Source organism: Ursus arctos, unplaced genomic scaffold, assembly GCF_023065955.2.
Source record: "Ursus arctos isolate Adak ecotype North America unplaced genomic scaffold, UrsArc2.0 scaffold_23, whole genome shotgun sequence".
In the NCBI taxonomy this organism is placed as follows: domain Eukaryota; kingdom Metazoa; phylum Chordata; class Mammalia; order Carnivora; family Ursidae; genus Ursus; species Ursus arctos.
Window position 1 is genome coordinate 26,305,559 of NW_026622908.1, and position 19,607 is coordinate 26,325,165.

The window sequence follows — 19,607 nt, forward strand, 5'->3', positions numbered from 1 at the left end:
TCCTTGGCATTCATATGTCCGACTGTTCTTACTTTATTTCAAGTGTCCCTGACCTGTAATGATTTGTATTTTTCTAAGATACAAATTTGAATCATGAGAAAATATGAATAATTTAAGCTGATGAATGAGTCTATTAGATTGCCCATAATTTGGACCTTGATGTGGCTTTTTTTGCTCTGCACTCATTGTTGTGTATGTAATAACTTGCATTAATGCGAGGATGTCGCTCGAAGGTAGAAAAGCACATTGAAGACTGCGAATCAGACTTGCAGATGCTGCTTACATTTCTTCATTCACTCCACAGATATTCATTTAGCGAGGTGCTACACTAGACTCTGAATATATAAATAGCTACTTTTGAGGAGCACTTTCCATGTTTCTGTTGCTATGCTAATGTTCAATACTGTATCTAGGTGTCTTTTTTGATCCTCAGAACTATTATTTCTGTTATCCAGTTAATAAAACAGATACACAGAAAGCCAAGTAATATGCAAGTGATGGATCAAATAAGATACAGGACAATTCAAGATGACCTGGCACATTGTAAATAAGTAAAAAGGGTTAGCTACTATTATTATACTAACATTAAAAACCGAGACACTTCTGAAGAGAACAGGAAGAATTCCATGTGGATGTCAAGTATTTACTGTATATTATAATCATTTTCCCATGGCATTAAAACTTCCTTGTAAACCTAATAGACTATTACTCAACCATAAAAAAGAATGAACTCTTGCCATTTGCAACAACACGGATGGATCTAGAGAGAAAAGCACTAAGTGAAATAAGTCAGTCAGAGAAAGACAAACGCACATGATTTCACTCATGTGGAATTTAGGACACAAAACAAATGAACAAAGAGACAAACCAAACAACAGAGTCTTAAGTGTAGAGAACAAGCTAGTGGTTACCAGAGGGGAGGTGGGTAGGGGGCTAGGGGAAATAGGTGATGGGGATTAAGAGCACACTTATCATGGTGAGCACTGAGTAATGTAGAGAATTGTTGAATCACTATGTTGTACACCTAAAACTAATATAACTGTATATAACTAATTAACTCTATGTTAACTATACTGGAATTAAAAAAGAGAACAACAACAAAAAACTTCCTTGAAAACCTAATTTTAATGACTGGAGCATATAGTCTACATACAGATGTGTTATAACACATTTATTCATTTCCCCTATTTCTGGGCATTTAGATTGCTTCTGAATTCAATTTTCACTCGAATAAAACAATGAATTTCAAAGAAATAATTCCTACACATTCAATAAATATTTATCTGTTACCTTCCATGTTAAAATCCCGGAGACAAAAACTTCAGATAACACAATGAGTTCTCATGTGGATTAGGATGAGTCCACGGGGAAGATGCCAGGCAAGTGCTATGCAGGCTCAAAGGAGGGATGGACCTCATTAGCAGGGAAGATCAAGCTTTGTTCTATTTAGAAGGTGATAGCACAGTTTCAACAGGTAGATAATGTAAATAGAACAGAGAGAACACAAGGAGTAAGAGAGATGGTGTAAAGGCAGAGGCAATACTTTGAGCAAATGCTGGAAAGTGGCAAGCATGAGACAAGGTTCAGGAACAGTGAGTCGTCAGCAGTCTGGAGCAAAGGCATATGCAGGAAAAGGTTAAGAAATACAGAAAAGAAAATATAAGAAAAGGTTAGAAATATAGACTGTTTGCATAGTATAAAATAGTTTGAGTGGCAGGATAATGAGTCCATCCTTTATTATGTTTGCAATAGGGATATCATGACACATTTCATTGAGTCCAGTTGGTACCAGTTGAAATGCGAAAAACAGCATCATATCTTATCATATCATTAGAGGAGCAGTTGAGTCCTGGTTTGGTTTAGGGTACAAGAAATGAAATACATAACAAAAAAAAAATCTTTAAAGAAAAATAGGAGAAAGGGCACTAGTGTTTAAGTAAACATAAAGAGAATGTGAGTGCTAGTGTGATCCCGGGACTCAGGGCAAACAAACGAAAACATCAGGCCAGCTGGATGGCTCCTTTCAGTATCATGATCTTCTCTTCCATTGCTAAATAAGGAGAATCCAAGGGGATTAGATATAAGGCCTCCCTCTTAATAGAGGTCTGGGCAACTAATTCTATTTCTCTTTAGACCTCCTTAAGAAGGAACTGACCAGAGTGTCTGTCCAGAGTGCAATGTCTGAAAGGTGCCTTTCTCATCTGCATTATTGGACAATCATTTGAGCACGCCCTATTTCAAAATGTCACCCAAGAGAACAGACAAGATACCAATAAGAGGTGTATCTGCAGAATGAAATGTGCCAACCACAATTTTATCTGCAGAGCCTTTTGGGAAATTAATTCTTTGCCTCCTTTCCAAGACCTTCCATTCATGTATCCCTTTGCAAAACTAATTATTTTTAAATGACTGCATGTTTTCCATCCAACTGTAAGGAGTCTTCAGTTTCTAAAATTTATCCTATAATGCTTTAGTTTCTGCCCACAAATTGATTTTTAAAAAGGTTTTCTCTTCTAACTTTTGTACTTACTTAGATTAAAACCATTATTTAAATACATGGAGACATGCAGTTTATAGAAATTAAAAGTCTGAACGTATGTGTGTTTGTGCATGCATTTTATCCAAAGAAATCATTTTGGAGATTAGAGATATGTTTCATCCAATTTAGCTTTACATACCTCAGGTGATTCAGCGTCCAATATTTCCCATGAGATGACTTTCAAAATCCAATAGCTTTTTATTCTACAGAGGCTGTCAAATACTCAATAGCCTCCACATTCATTAAAATCCGTATTATATAATGTTGATCTAGGTTATATATAATTCCAATTCCATTTAGCATCTTTCAACATGTATGTATAAACCTCCTCCCCATAACTTGGGTTTTATTGAATAATCTTTAATCTATTTTATATGCCTCTACATCCAATTCTTTCACTATTTGCCTGGCTTTTTCAGCTTTCTCCAATTTACACTTTTCAAGACTTGTGGTGCCCAAAATAAATGTAATAAAACAAACACAATTTATAAAGGCAAGGCAACATAGCCCAAAGATCATAATCTTTAGACTCCAGTAAACCATATTCTTAGATCAACTCTTTCATTATCTGTATGTATCCAAGAAAATAACCTACTGTTTCCCAGAAGTCTTTATTTATTGATTCATCACTAAAGTTGAAATAATAATAAATTAGAGCTACAGATTTGCTGTTGGGATTACACATGTTTACTACGAAGCATGTTAAAATGCTTCAGTTTGATCCCAAGACACCTTCCTCATGCCCCACTGGCAAGGAGTCCTTCTTTTGCTATCTCTTCCTCTAATTCTAACAACATAGTCTATTTGTTTTTTGTTATATTCTCTTAGTTGTTACTTAAAGGGCCACCTGAAGGTATCATGTTTTATCATCACCAGTACTGGAGTGACAGATAAAAATGGCTAAGAACTTAAACTCTTCCATCAATCTTCTTCTCCTGGCTAATTTCTACTCCTTTAAGCCTTATCTCAAGCATTAGCTCTTTGGAAAATACTTCCCCAAACTACTCCACCCCAAATTCAGCTAGGAGAACTTAACAGAACAGCTAGTTTTGTCATGATATTTGCAGTATCTACTACGCTATAATGCAACTCCCTCTTCCATACATTCCCTCCATCCTGTGCCCCAAAAGACTTAAAGCGACTTCATACAGAGAACATTTTTTTCAAACTCATTTTGTCTCCCCATCATCTAACAACAATGTAACACAAAATAGGCACTAAATGAATGAATAGTCATTCTGAATGGAAATCATCAATCACACAATGCGAATTATGACATCCATTCCTTCAATTTTACTAATTTTGCTTCCATAGCTTTGTAAAGTTGAAATATCCCCGAAGGTCATTTTTTTATCTTCCATCATCTGCCCTGAGGCAGAAACCCACCCAAACAATGTCAGATAGATGAGGTCAATCCCATTCTCTTAAAATAAAATGGAATTACCACAATAACCCGTAGGAATCTGTGGTATAGGCCACTATTATTGACTGGGGCTTAAAGTCATTGTAAAATACGGAAGAGACCAATAAAAGACATCGTGGAAATGAATCCCCATGAGCTGTCTGTATAAAAACATGAATTACCCACTTGAAGCCACCCGAAACAATGGCCAAATTCCGTTATTCTTAGAGGAAAACAAAAAAACAAAAAATGAAAAACATGAGCCATTTGAATATCTAAAATCTTGACAACTAGTCTGAACTCCTTTTGGGGGGGGGGTTGCAGGGGCAGGGGAAGCAAAAGATAGAGATAAGTATGGCTTCCTTGAAACTAGGATTAAGTGATTAAACTGACTTTGGTGCCAACATGAAATTAAACACACATACACACACACAACATGAAACAAGGTAAGCTAAAGGAAGGTGGAACTTTCCTATAAAAGTGAGGCTTCCAACACAATAATTTTTTTTCTTGTTTATTTGTTTCACCCTTTTCAAGAGCTGCAATCCACCCATTTGTAAGGCAATGGATGGTAACATCTAGAAGTGTGAAATCTCAGGGAAGTTATGTAACTAGTGGAGAATATAGACATCCTTACTGGTTAGATAAACACTTCCTCCTCCACTGCTGGTCTCTGGAGGGCTGCTTTCTACATAACAAACCCTAGACATGCTTCCTCATGCCTCTGGACATGTTTCTCAAGAGTTAGATTCAAAATATGTTAGAAGCACTAGGCAGTGCCACTTTACCCAAATTATATTATATAATTCTCCCTCAACTATATGATCTAGAAATTATTTGTTTGATTTTTCCAGAGTAATTTGAGACTCAGAGAAGTTCAGTGACATGTTAGAAATCACACAGTAAGGCGGATGTTGGTTTGTGTATTTAATCCGACGCCCAGAGCTCATTCCATTATGACTCAGACTCCTCCTACCCTATCAGCAACAATTTTAAGTGAGATCAGTATTAGCCCAATAAATTCACTCTTGAGTCTTTCTTTTGGCCTGCTATACCAAAAAAAAAAAAAAAAAAAAAAAAAAAAAAAAAAGTTCTATGTACTTCCTATGAGCAATTTTCAACAATGCCTCCATTTCACCACAGTGATACATTGAACTCCACTCGATATGGAAGGTGGTTGTTGCCTTGGCAAATGACATGGATTGTTGCCAGTAATATTTCCCTAGCACAGAGCTGGCTCTGAGCCTATACCTTCTCCTATGCCCAATGGGATGAAAAGTCATTTACGATATTTCATATAACAGTAATAATCCTGCTTATGCTTAAAAATAGTTTAAGGCCAGTCACAATCATTTTTCCTTTGTTCTTGGTCAGATTCCATAGACTCTATATGGAGTACCTATAATGAGGCAGTCTTGTATGTTGCACAAAGCAGTGGGTCTAAGAAATCTGGCTTCTAGTTTGGTATCTGGCCCTAATAAGCAAATTCATTTCTGAGCCTCAGTTTTTAAAGATGTAACATAAGGAGACAGCCTACATTTCCTCCCAGGATTACAATGCGGTTTATTTCATATATATATATATGAATACACACACACACACACACACACACACACACACACACACACACACCATGCTGCACAATTTGCATCTAGTTATTTAAATACCTGTTAGCTCAGCAGGTATTTGTTTAGTGAGAAAAATAGCAGTTCTCTGATTTTACAAACCATCTTTTATCATAGAATTCTGGAGGATCTTACATCATTCATTAATCAAGTCTTACATCCCCCTATCCTGAAAGGTGAGACCTCAAAGGCTGTTACTCTCTGTCATCGCCCATATGGTGCCAGTAACATGATATTAACTTTGGAAAAAGTGCACTGAGAACCTAGCAGAGTATCCTCTCTGAAAAAGAAGCTAGGCAGAGGGCACAATGTGCAAATGAACTGAATGGGGAAGCTGGAATGGAGGGGTATATAATTTTATGGTGGGAATCTCTGGCAGATCAAGTTGGTTTTGAAATTGAGACTAATTTAGGAGTGCCTGGGTAGCTCGGTTGATTAAATGACTGACTCTTGATTTGGGCTCAGGTCTTGATCTCAGTGTTGTGAGATGGAGCCCCACGTGGGACTCCATGCTCAGTGCGGAGTCTGCTTGTCCCTCTCCCTCCCCTCGCTGGTGCTTTCTCTCTACATATGTAAATAATTTTTTTTAAAAAATTGAGAATAATTTAAATGTTAAATCAATGATCTTTCCTCCTCTCCCTCCTTCCAATGGCATATCAGACCTTGTAAAAGTGACCCTATATTTCTCTTTCTCAATCTGTGTAAGGAGGTGATGCTCCTTTGAAGATGATTATGATGATGACAATTTTGAGCCTGCCTCCATCTCTATTCTATCTTCCCCCTAAACACAGCTTCTCTGCAGGGTTAGAATTAAGTCAATGAGTTTACTGCTGACCTTATCCCCCACCCCCCCATCCCCTTCCCAAATATTTATGTATGCATCTGGTTCAAAAGGTCATGGAGCTGAAGGATAGGTTTGTTTGTTTTCTGGAAGGAGAGGAGGGAGGTGGGAGGTGTAAAGTCACAGGTTGATAGAGGGTTTGCAACTTCTCATTTGAATGCAGGATCATTCCCCTGCATTCTGAGTCAGTGATTTCTTGTTGAGAGCAGAGGGTTACAAACTATAGAAACAATGGGCGCTAAAAAAAGAACAGAGTGTAAGAATACTAGGACAAGAAAAACAAAGTTCCATAAAATATTATAGATGCTTCAGCATGGTTGCTTGAAAAATAAGAATCCTGATGCAGAACATGAATTTTAATTAAAAAATTTAAGATACACTACAAAGAGCTACCACTCAGGGTAGACTTGCTGCCCGCAAGGCAAAGGGCACGGTGAGTTGTATGTTACCCATATCCTCCAGTCAGCAGTGTGCATGATAGGTGGAGGAGTGTGCTTTGCAAAAGAGGGAAGTGAGGATGAGAGAAGGCGCAGGTAGTAAGAAGAGGAGGGAGAATAAAAACCTAGGTCCATGGGGCACCTGGGTGGCTCAGTCAGTTAAGCGTGCAAGGTGGTTTGGGCTCAGGTCATGATCTTGGGGTCCTGAGATCAAGCCCTGCATCAGGTTCCCCACTCAGCAGGAAGTCCACTAGAGATTATCTTTCTCTCCTCTCCCCTCCCCCGCCCCGGGACACACACACACACACACACACACACACACACACACACAACCCAGGTCCTTCTGACCCAGAGTCCCCAGCCAAAAACTCTTTCTCTCTCCATTAACTCACATCTATCTCACAGCTTGTCCCTTTGTTCATCTCCTCCAATCATCTCTGCTCTATAAAGTCCCATTAGCCCATCTCCACTAAACAATGCCAGAAAGGCTATGATATTTGCTGAGCGAGCCCTGAGTGTGAAGCGCTGAACTCTTCCTGTAGAGCAAAATCTAGTTGAATTTTGATCCCCATATTTACCCATGTTTGTGTGGCTTCCAGACCAATTTGCAAAGCAGAACGGACGATATTTTGGACTTCATTCCAAGGAAATTACAACACGCATTATGACTTGCAGCCTTTTCATGAGAATCTTCCTTCAAAGTGAAACAAATCCCTCTCAGGGGAGGGGACAGAACAGGTAATTAACTTTCCGTCTATGTCCATGCTGGAAACCGTGCTATGCACATAATCCTACGTGCATCTGCTCTACAGAGAGGCAAATAAGTGCAAGATGACGGCTAGCAGCAGTGTTTTCCTAGGGCGCCCCACCATGAATTACAAGTAGCTGCGAACAAAGATCTTTTGCCTGTGTGACGATGCTCACATATCATCCTTTCCAATGTATGACTCTCGTCTGCCCTTGAGAGGTTTATGTCAGTGAATCACCAGCTTTTCCCTTGGTCTGGTTCTCCCTTATCCCATTTTGTAAATATGATAACATATGGATGAAGGATGAAGTCAGACCCGTTGTTAGTGTCTCCCTTGGCATTCTGGGAAATGATCCGTGTAGGGTGACTGCACAAAATCTATTTGCTCAGCAAAGCTCATGTTAGCATAGGACCAATAAGTATGCATATAGCAATGACACCACTGTTCGCTAACAGTGCTGGGCTATCATGCCAGATCAGGGTGCACAGGACAAAAGAGATGTGAAACATGAAGACACATCAGAAGTTTCAAGTCTTCAAAAAAAGAAGGAAAAATCATCACTTGGGCACTCAGAAAGTAATACTGCATTTACTTAAGAACTATTCAAAGTAAATTTTAATCTTCTCTTCTACCTCTTCAAGGAATAATTGTCTTCTCTATCTCTTCCTCCTCTCCAAGCAGCCTTTTCCTCTCTATCTGTTGCACTATCCCACTCAAAACTCCACATTTTAAAGGCATTTAAACTTTTCATTTTAATCTATAGTTAATATTAACCCCATCCCACATGTTTGCATGCAACTCTTGGTCTTGGGGGTATGAGTTTGAGTCTCACGCTGGGTGTAGAGATTACTTAAAAATAAAATCTTTAAGGGTGTCTGGGTGGGTCAGTCCATTAAGCGTGCAACACTTGATTTTGGCTCAGGTCATGATCTCTGGGCTGTGAGATCAAGCCCTGCATCAGGCTTAACACTGGGTATGGAGTCTGCTTGAGATTCTCTCTTTCCCTCTCCTTCTCCCTCTCCACAAATAAATAAATATCTTTAAAAAATGAAAGAAGGAAAAAGATACTGTCATACTTCTTCTTCCAATGTGTTTTCCTTAAGAACTTAACATTTTCCTAGGGTTAGATTGGTTTAGGGAACTTGATGCTTACTGATTTTTTTAAAGATACCCTACAAGAGAGAATAGGATGCACCACTTACTTTGGACCTAATATGTTCCAGATAGTTTTGCACTTAAACTTACGAATTTATAAGTCACTCTTTAAGAGTATGAACCAGAATGAAATTTTAGGAACACTCAAAATATGATCAGGGCCAACTGATGATATCTTTCATTATTGTGATGTCAATTATTTCTTTTCAGTGACGAATATCAGCAGTTAACATACTCCTCCCTAAACATGAACTGCAATAGGAATCTCGCATTCAGATCATGAGCAGTCGGGCATTGGAAAAGGACTCTGAGATTCATAGCTGGAACTGCCCTTGGAAGCATAAAGTATCAGTGATGGGAGGGTAAGAGAAATTCAGCAAGTGTATCACTGTGGACATGTGTACAACGATGTTTTTGGAGTTTATAGATCAACAGAATTTAAAGTTATTATTCCAAGTTAAAGAGAAACATTCTCTACTCACAGGAAAAGAGACAACATAGTGATAACACTTAATAACCAAGTCACTGACTTACTTTTTCTCTTCAACTGTTACTGCCTAGCAACTTGAAAATTGCTTTCTTAGCCTACTAATTTGGGGCATAAAGCATGTGTGCATGTGTTTACCTAGAAGGAGGAGGAAGAAAATGAGAAGCATCTGATAACCAATTGGGTGTTGGCTATGGGTAGGCATTGAACACTGATGGGAGCCCCTGGAACCTCAGTTGGGGTGACTGTGTAGATGACACATTTAACAGGGGTTAGATGTATAGGAGGGGAAACAAATTTTTTGAGTGGAAGGAACATCATGAATTTGTTTTAAGCAGAATGAATTTGAGATATCTATGGAACATCTACCTACAGATTGCCAAAAGTCAGATGGAAATAGGATTCTGGGGTAAGAGAAAGTGATAGCAATTACTGATAATCACGGGATGTCTTCAGCAGGTGGGTGGTAGATGAAGACAAGAGAATGAATAAAAAACAGGTACTTAGAAAGAAATGCTCTTTTAAGTTTCCTCTATTTAATTTCTATTCTTCTCTATTTAGTTTAATGATCGACGAATATGTACATAATAATTAACCATATGTCATGTAGGAGAGCGAATGCCTCTTTACTTTAAAAGGATGTATTGCACAATGTTCACACCATTTTATTGCAGCAATTTGCTTTCATGTTTGTTCCCCTACCAGACTGTAAGACAGGTTATAGTGGCTGGCACAGAGTAGAGATCCGGTAAATATTTGTTTAAATAATAAATAAAGGAATGAATGAGTAAATGAGAGAAAGCAGGATATAGAAACTGGGTCAGAATCTTAACTCATGTGAAGCCATATCTTTAGGGCTAATATTCAACTTCTGATTCATGGTAACCTCCCAGGACAGAAATAATAAAAACAAAACAAAACAAAACTCATTCTACCAAAGATAGCTGTATGATTATATGTCATTTTGAAGATCGTTGCGCAACCATTTTTGTTGTAATCAATAGCTAATGTAGTGTCTATATGTGCATGTGTATATATTGATATCTGTGAATATAATCTTACGTCAAATTATCAATATATATAAATTTATGAAAAAACACGTAGCCAATTTGTAATGATAAAATCATACTGAATACTTAAGTGTATTAAATATTTATTAGGTGCTAAATCAAGCATATGTAATTCTCACAATCACCCTAAGAGAAAGCAATTCTTATACCTATTTTAGAGGCATATTTTAGAAGCAGACATATATTGACCATTGAACAGCTCTTCTAGATGTTCAAAATAGGATGTTTGATTTTTTTTTAATATGGCATTCAACGCCTTGCATAATATGGCTGTGAATGTGTACATATCTAACATTCACACAACTCATATTTCACACAGCACGTATTTTGCATGCATACATGTAGGTAAACATCTTCTTTAAATATCTAAAGTTTTCTATTTTTTATCAAGGCACTAGTGGTTAGAAGCAGGAACTGATAAATTGACACTTTTGTATTTCTCCTATGCTGCAAAGAACAAAATTAAAGACCATTTCTACTCTATTTCAACTTTCTCTGTGAGGAAGTATTTCTCCTATGCTGCAAAGAACAAAATTAAAGACCATTTCTACTCTATTTCAACTTTCTCTGTGAGGAAGGATAAATGAAATTTCCTACTATGAGGCCGAAATTCCCTACTGCCCATAAATTAAGGTACATCAACTTAAAATGTAGTCTTGTAGGAACAGGATGGCTGAAAATCACTCATTAGGAAAAGCTGCTGATTAAATGCAATAATAAAGAGTTTTCGACTAGTACACAAATACAAGTTCATTACTGTTCTTGCTGTACATTTGTATTTTCACTCTTTGGGAAACTGATTATTCATCAATCGCAATCTTCTGGAAGGTAGCCAAGAACAAGGTAGAAGGTAAAGAGCCAAAACAGCTGAATAAATCTTTCCAAGTCCATAAACTAAATATCAGCCCTCCTCTCTCAGGAGAGTTCTCAGGGCTTAGTCATCAGAGACCACTTCTATTACAAACACAATTTGGACCATGTTCATCACATCCTGCCTGAACTACTGTAAGAGTTTTCAAATTGGTGTCTCTCCCTTTCCTGCCTTTCCTACATTCTTTCCTACTTCCAAGCCCTTCTTCACATGAAAATCTTCCATGTCGACAACAAACTTTAACTTTCCAGTGGCCTGTCATCATCTATTGCATAGAGCGAACTTTTACGTGCTTTGGAAGACTGCGTGATTGAGACCCTGGCTATCATTTGAGCCTCATCAATGCCACCATAAATGTGGATTTTCTTTGTTTGGTTTTGGTCTGTAGTCATGCTGAGTTTTTAAAAATTCTTTTATTTAATGGCATGCCCTGTCCAAAAAAAGGAACTTGATTTTTGCAATTGCATCTGCTTGTAATGCTTCTTCTCTTTGCTTTGCTGATGCCAACTCACTTTTCAGACTGACACTTGATGATGAATTGCACAGGAAGGCCTGTCTTCTAGCCCACACTACAGGGCTTTGCTTCTAAACACAGCAAGTGAGACTTCTCAGTCATAGCATAGGTCACAGTTGTCGGGATGCCTGGGCGACTCAGTTGGTTAAGCGTCTGCCTTCAGCATAGGTCATGATCTCAGGGTTCTGGGATCGAGTCCCACATCAGGCTTCTGCTCAGCGGGGAGCCTGCTTCTCCCTCTGCCTGCTGCTCCCCTTGCTTGTGCTCTCTCTCTCTCTCTCTCTGACAAATAAATAAAATCTTTAAAAAAACAAAAGCAAATGATTGTTTAACTGGTTATGCCTTCAATGTTTACCTCTGATAAATAGTAAGCTCCAAGAAAGAACTGTTTTGTGTTGGTCACTAATATACCTTAGAGAGCGCAGCATATTGTATGTTCAGTAAATATTGACCAACTGATCAAGACGCAGATATTTAGAAAAGGCAAGTAGAGACTATGACAGTCAGACAGCGGCTTGTTGATAGTAAGGAATCAAAACCAACATTTTTTAAAAAGCAGACAAAAGAATGAAACATTCTAGCAGCCCAGGGTAAGGAAAATCCTATTTCAACAGTTTTAAAAAATTCATGTATCATAATCCAATAAAAGAAATAATAGTATGATGACACAGACCTTGAGCTAACCACAAAACACGAGAAAGTATTCAGCATTCATTTTTAAATAAGCAAAGAATTTTTAAATATAATTTTAGAGCTATTTCCATTATTCTAATTGCTAAAATAAAACATAGAGTTGGTATTTCAAGAGGTATTTCGAGAGATATTTGGGAGGCTGGTATTTCAAGGTTCAGTTACTTAGAAAATTAATTTATATGCTATGTCTTATCTAACAATATTAAGTAAATGAATAATAAGAGCTAACAACTGCTTCTAAGAGGTAGACACTGTTCTAAGCACCTTACACTTACACTCTCATTGAAGTCTCATAGAAACTCTAGAAGATCCATACTACTTACTACCCTCATCTTATAGATAAGAGTTTAAGGCACTTGATCAAGGTCATACTGTTAATAAGAAGAGGAAACAAGATTCAAAACAAAGCTGTCTGATCTGGAGACGATTCTTTTTTAACACCTGTTCAACAGCATTCTTTGAGGGTCTCAAAAAACAATACAATGACTGTTTAACCAAAGTTTATCGTTTTCCCACCTAAAATTATTGATCATATATGAAAGCCAGGGACTACGCTGTATATACTTTCACTTTGTATATACTTTCTCATCTAATCTTCATGTATGATTATTTCCAGTGCATAAGCAACTCAATTAAGACTTGGAGAGCTTGAACTCCCTAAGTCAAGCAGTAAAGCCAAAACTAAACTCCAAATACACTGGCTCCAAAGATTGAGCCCTTAATGACACAAGTTTCCCTGTATAATAAGAGAAGTCTCTTTTACACAAGATCAACCTTGGCACTAACGACATTTTGGTGTGGATTATACATGGGGCTGCTCGATGCACTGGGCGGTATGTAGCACAGCTCTAGCCACTACCCACAAGACTCAGGTAGCACCCTTCCTCCCAGTTATGAGGAGAAAAATGTCTCCAGGCTTTGCCAATTGTTCCCCGGGTGGGGAGGCAAAATTGCTCCTGACTGAGAGCCACAGCCCAGGACAGTGGATTTTTCCCTTGGATACTTCTGGATGAAAACTGAAGATATTCCTCCTGCTTCATCTCTATTTCCAAACTTTAGTCTGACTACAGCACTTTTGTTAAAACATATTTTCTTTATGCAAGTTAAAATACACGGTTTAGGCTGAAGTTTCCTTTGGTTGTTTTTCAGTTTAGTGGCTTATCCACACCTTTGGAAACCACTGAGATACTTTGTAGGGGGACAAACCTTGGTTAACTTTAAGGAAGTCAAACAGGTAATTTCTGGTCATGTGACATTGGGCAATTTATTTAACATCTCTTTAAGCCTCTTGTTAAACTGGGGTTAATAATAGCCCCTTATAAATACGTAGGTTAAATGAACATGTCCTTATAAAACATTTAGGCAGCACTTGGACCATAATGAATATGCCCAATTAATGTTCATCATTATATTATTATTATCATTGCTATTATTTGTGTAATTTTCATAGCTTGCCTTTCTAGTTTATCTTCAAAATCTCACAGGCCATCATACTTCCTCTCCAAATTCATTGAAAATATTTACTTAGAGGCTAAAACATATCCACATGCCAAAGTAAATCCATTATACGGATGTAACTTAAAGGCAACAGAAGTTGAAAATCAAAGTACAGCGAGAATTATTGAGAGGAAATATTTGACAATGAAATCTCAAATTCTTAAGTCCATGGATAAGACACATTACAGTATTACAGTTACAAATAAGCCATAATGAGTGAAAATTGTTTTCACTGTAAGAAGACCTTTCAAAAAAACGGTACAGGTTTTCATTCTTCCCTTCGTCACAAATCAACATGACGCTAATTTTTCAGTTCTTTGCTGATTGTTTTTAAGTAAAAGCGCTTTAACAGAAACCTATGTACCAAACACAAAAAGAAAACATCTAGGGCAACATGTCATCTTCGACCCAGCTCCGTGTTCATGCTCTCAAGCCTAAACTTACTTGCATGGTCGTTTTTTTTTTTTTTTTTTTTCCACGTTTATTTTTCTTTCAGGATTAGATCTGTCCAGCTGCGTCCACTTTGCTATTTGGATGGTTAATGCCAGAAAACTGTCTCAATATTTAACCATGCCAGTCATAAATGCTGGGACATCTACAAAGAACAAAGTGCCCAACAAACAAAGAGCTACGAGGGCGCACAGTTTCGTTCTAGCCTTCACGACGCACAGTGAGCAGGGAAAATCCCCTTCACTCTGTGGAATGACAGCTGTCACAAGGCCAAGAGTTCCAGAAAAGAAGTTCGAAGACCCAGGCTTAATTTCTAAACATATTTTGACCCCTGTTTAAGAAAACAAAGCAGAAAGCACGAACACACACACACACACACACAACACAAGGAATTTTTACATCTTAAGTCAATTATTTCAGATGGATAAGAAAGGAATGCTCTGAAGACAACAGCAGCTGCTAGCTTAAGCAGCGCTAGGCCCTGCAAAATTGTAATACAGCCCTCCGTAGCGCCCTGGAATTATTGTTTTCTTCATATGTCTGCATAGCTTTCATAGAAGGCGATAACTTTAAAAATGTTCTTTGTGGGACACCTGGGTGGCTCAGGCCATTAAGTGACCTGTTTTTCATTAGACAGTGCCTAGTACATGACGGGTCTTCAATAACAATAGGTCTTCGATAATAATAGCAGGGGACACCTGGGTGGCTCAGTGGGTTAAGTGACCAACTCTTGGTTTCAGCTCAGGTCATGATCTCAGGGTCCTGGGATCCAGCCCCGCCAATGGGCTCTGTGCTCAGCAGAGTCTGCTTGAGATCCTCTCCCTCCCTCTGCTCCTTCCCCTGTTCTCAGGTGCTCTTTCTAAAATAAATAAATAAATCTTTAAAAAAGAATGTCCTTTATTCTTCCAGAACTTGTGATACATCAACAGTACTCACAAGTATCTGTGAATTCTTTCTTTCATAGACTTAGAAAAGATCCCACTTCCCAGCTCCCTCACCACCTCCACCCTCATAGTTGGGTGGGGCCAGGTGACTTCTGACAAATGGTTTATAAATAGAATATAAGTGTGTCACTCCTGGGGAAGGCAAAGGAAGGCCCTGAGTTACTTCAGCTCTCTCCTCCCTGTGATAGCAAGCGAGAAGCCACATGTTCAGAAGGCAAAGCCATAAGATAGAGGCCGACTGACCCCCTCACACATCACTTGAAGGAGCTGCCCCAGAGAACGAGGCCTACAGTAGCTTAGCATGCGCAAATAATAAACTTGGGTTGTGTTAATCCACTGAGATTTCAGAGTTGATCTGTTATCACAGCAGAGTTTGGACAATTCTGACTACTACAGCTCCCAACACAGTTTCTAGTATGTACTAAGTGCTTTACTGTGGAGCTCCTTTAAGAATCAACGGGCAGGGCTGAGATCACCAATTAGTAGAAACACCTAAGTCTAGATATGGCTTATGAAGGGAAAGAAAAGTCATCTTGATTTATTTAAAAAATCAATTTCTGCATATTAAGCATGTACAAACTATATATCAACTGCTATCCAGCTCGGGGGACTACCCAGCATGATTGCACATTGCTGACTAAGGAACAGACAGACCATGTTCATGTAAAAAGATTATTACCACCATAAAGGAGCCCATATATGATAGGTTCAAAATGAATGAAGAGAGTAATTTGGTTGGAAGGGATTGGATCTGTAATTTTGCCTCACCCCATTTCTGCCTTTTATCTAAAAGGCATATCGTGCCATCATTTAAGCTATTCTGTGACAAAGAAAGGGTGACACTTTCATTGTAGCTACCACCAATTGCCAGCTTGCTTCTAGAAAGCATGAGAGATCCAGGTTCTCACCTTAGCTCTGCTGAGAGCACCTGCATGACTGTGACCTCTATTTAGAATTTCTCTTACTCTCTATTTGCCCTCTGATAAAGTGGGCCCACTGATGACCTTAACGCAAGGTCATGGCAAGACTTAAGGAGCACGATATATACAAAGAACCTAGCAATGAGTTTGCTGTATCTTAGCACGTAATGAATGCTGGTTTCATTTCCTCATTCCCTTTCTCTTGATCTCACCTCCCTCTCCTTAGCCCTCCCCCACATTTCCTTCAATGTCTTTTTGTTTGTTTAAACTGAAAAGCAAAGGGGATGAACGCTAGATGATTCTCAAAACACTTCTCAGTATGAAATATACATGCCCTTGTAGTTTGCTTATTACCGGGAATTTGGAATTGACAGCGTTCTGCAAGAATCAAACAATGCTATCCCACACCACCAAAGTTGGAGCCTGAGCAGGAGAGCATGGGCATTAAAGATGAATAAGCAATGACAGAAGGAATGACGAAGGATGCCATGACCTGTGAGCAGCCACAGCTAAATGGAGTTTAAAAAAAAAAAAAAATTAGAGTCTCATCAAGTCACTGTTGTCTATAGTTTCCTAGATTTTAATTAATTCAGATAAATTTAAAACAAATTCAACACGGGGGTACATCACTTTGCTCACTGAGATGCAAAAGATCCTGAAGTTTGTATAGTAACAGAAGCTTCATGTTCACCTGTGCAAGATCTTGCAAGGGTGGGTAATAAAGAAGAGGGAATGGCATTTTCGAAAACTTTCCTGTGCCTGTAAGCCGGTCTCAGCCAATAAGTCAATATCCAGGAAGAACAGACACCTCACAGTGTAATTCCTCAAGTGGGGACTGGTCCACACTGTTTCCTGATATGTTGTTGATTACCTTTGAGTTATGAATTTATTTCACCTCCTGACTACGGCCCCAAACTTGCCCTCAGATTTGATAATGGTTCACGTTCTTTGGTTATTCTCCCTTTATCTACACTGGATTCTCAGACTGCATTGACTACAGCGATCCCAGATAACATTCCAGCCCATTCTACACAGACAGTGGCATCAGCCAGGGCAATTAGGATTCAGGGAAGGGTTGCAGAGTCATTTTTTTTTTTAATGGCTATGCACCAGCATATCTAAGAAAGAGATATGAAAGCCTCCGCCTTTATTATCAACCACAACTCCAAAGTAACTATCAGGGCAAAAATTCATTTGGAAAGAAATTTAAATTCGCAGGAAGTTCGAGAAATGAGCATCATTATCACATCTGAGTGTCCGAGTTGTAAAGAAGCACCTAATGAGTCAATGAGTTATGGGAGTATATTGGGAGTATTATGGGAGTATATTTTTAAGGCAATTTGGAATCATTTCTCTCTCTCCCATCCCTGATTCATTATCTTCTAAAGTGCTGTGTTCCAATTGCCAAGGAGAGGTGTTTATATAAAAGGTGATTTCTTCTCCTGCAGAGTCTAGGGAATTAGGCCCAATAGGGGGAAAAAAAACCAAAGTTTGAGAGAAGCAGCAGCTAAAACACTACCCAATCTGGCCTCGCTTACCTCCAACAATCCCACATAACCTCTAGCCTTTAGCCTGAATTCGAAAGGAGGATATTTTAATTTCAGCACTGTGTTAGTTGAATTACACTGACCTCTTGTCTCTGCTTTTGCTCTCCATTTATACAACCACAATATGACAAAGATTTTGCCTCAAGCTGATTTCTGTCCTCTATGTGCAAATGACAATGTTCCAAATTCTTCTTCCTTTGCAATGTCTAATTCCCTCCCCAGCAGAACTGTTGTCTATTCCTTTCAGATTTCATCGTATTCTTTTCAGATCTGGTATGTTTTTAAAATTCTAACTGCCTTGTATTTGGTTATTTATTATGTCTGTATCCTCTAAACACAAACTGAGAATACCTGGGACTATTTTCCTGATTCTTCTGCCCCTCCCAGGGCCTAGTCCACCACTGTGCAACTCACTACTCTGCAAATGTGTGTTGAATTGAATTTGAAATATAAAAATGGGAAACATGTCACATGTTTTCTCCCTGTTCATACTTTTGTTAGGGAAATGAGAGATAAAAGACAATGTAAATATGCAATGTGCCAAGGCAAAAAAAGGGAGATTTAAGATAACCAATCACATATCCAAAATTCTTATGGTACAATTCAATGACCTCTACTAGATAAGACCTGGTAAAGGAACCAGAAGCTACTCAACTGCCTTCACAACGTATTGGTTCTCTAGACGGTACTTACTCCTAATCGTTCTGTCTGTAAACCCCTATCTTGTTACACTCTTTCAGCCAGAAACCCTAACCAGTAGTAGCAGAATGCTTTCTCAACACTTAATAATAAAACCAGAAAGTACAGAAAGCTCTTTTATTGTGGGGCAAGGAGGAGGGTCATTAGCCAGGTTGGAGGGTATTCCCTTGATATATGAATCTCCCCAAAATATGTAAAAAGTTTAATTTCTTTCCTAGTAAAATACTTAGTTGATTTTTGGTTACACCTGTTAATCTGATAGCATAGGACTGTGCTACTCAGTGTGCTGGAGACCAGCAGCGTCAGCATTGCCTGGAAGCTTTTTAGGAATGCGGACTCTCAGACCTCACCCCAGATCTAATGAATCAGTGTTTGTATTTTAACAATATCCCCAAGTGACTCCAATGTACATAATATTTTAAGAAGCATGGACATCTGATATTCTAGCAGCAATATTTCACTTGCATCCTAGTCGGCTCTTTGCTCTAAGCCATGATTTCATTGTAAAAGTAAAATATTTGCTTCTCAGAGCCTCTCCTTCTCTACCCCTCACTCTTTTCTATATACCTTTCTGTTTCCTTTAAAATGCAGTATTAAAAAAAAAACCCACAAGGATTGTTATCATGCTTTCCATTGTGCACATTTCTTTCATATACATTATTCCATTGCTTCCCTCTGTTATCTCTGTAAACACCATTATGCATAATTTGTCAAATGTCATCTAGGTAATAAATGTCTGAGAATTTGCATGCCCATGGTGTAAAGATGCTTCCTCTGTAACCAATGAATTCTCTACTCTCAGAATTCTCTATGTTACAAACTGTACTTTAAAAAAAACACAATTGAATCCATATCTTTAAGAGGGGAAATGGATATTTAAAGTAGCTCACAGAGTTTGGAAAGACTTGTATCTGATGAGCTTAAGGGAAACAGACAAAAAAAGAGGCTAAGTTCCTTGCGCCTCCTATTATCCCCACAACGCCCAGCCAAAGTCAGTGGAGCCAAGGACTTGAAACCACAGGTGGGTCTTACTCCTGACCTTTTGCCCTTGCCCCTCCCATAACTCAGCTTATCCTACACAGAGACACTAAACACGCACACTCTGGATGAAAGCTTTTATAGCTGCCATACATAATGTATTTGCTGTCAGTTTGTTGAAACAATGCC

The 19,607-nt window shown here is 38.5% G+C and overlaps 1 protein-coding gene across 12 annotated transcripts in view; it reads right to left on the reverse strand.

Moving 5' to 3' along the window:
* The window catches only part of LRRC4C (leucine rich repeat containing 4C), a 1,128,307-nt gene that overhangs the window by 86,492 nt on the left and 1,022,208 nt on the right, over positions 1 to 19,607 (reverse strand). The gene's annotated exons all lie outside the window — the stretch shown is intronic.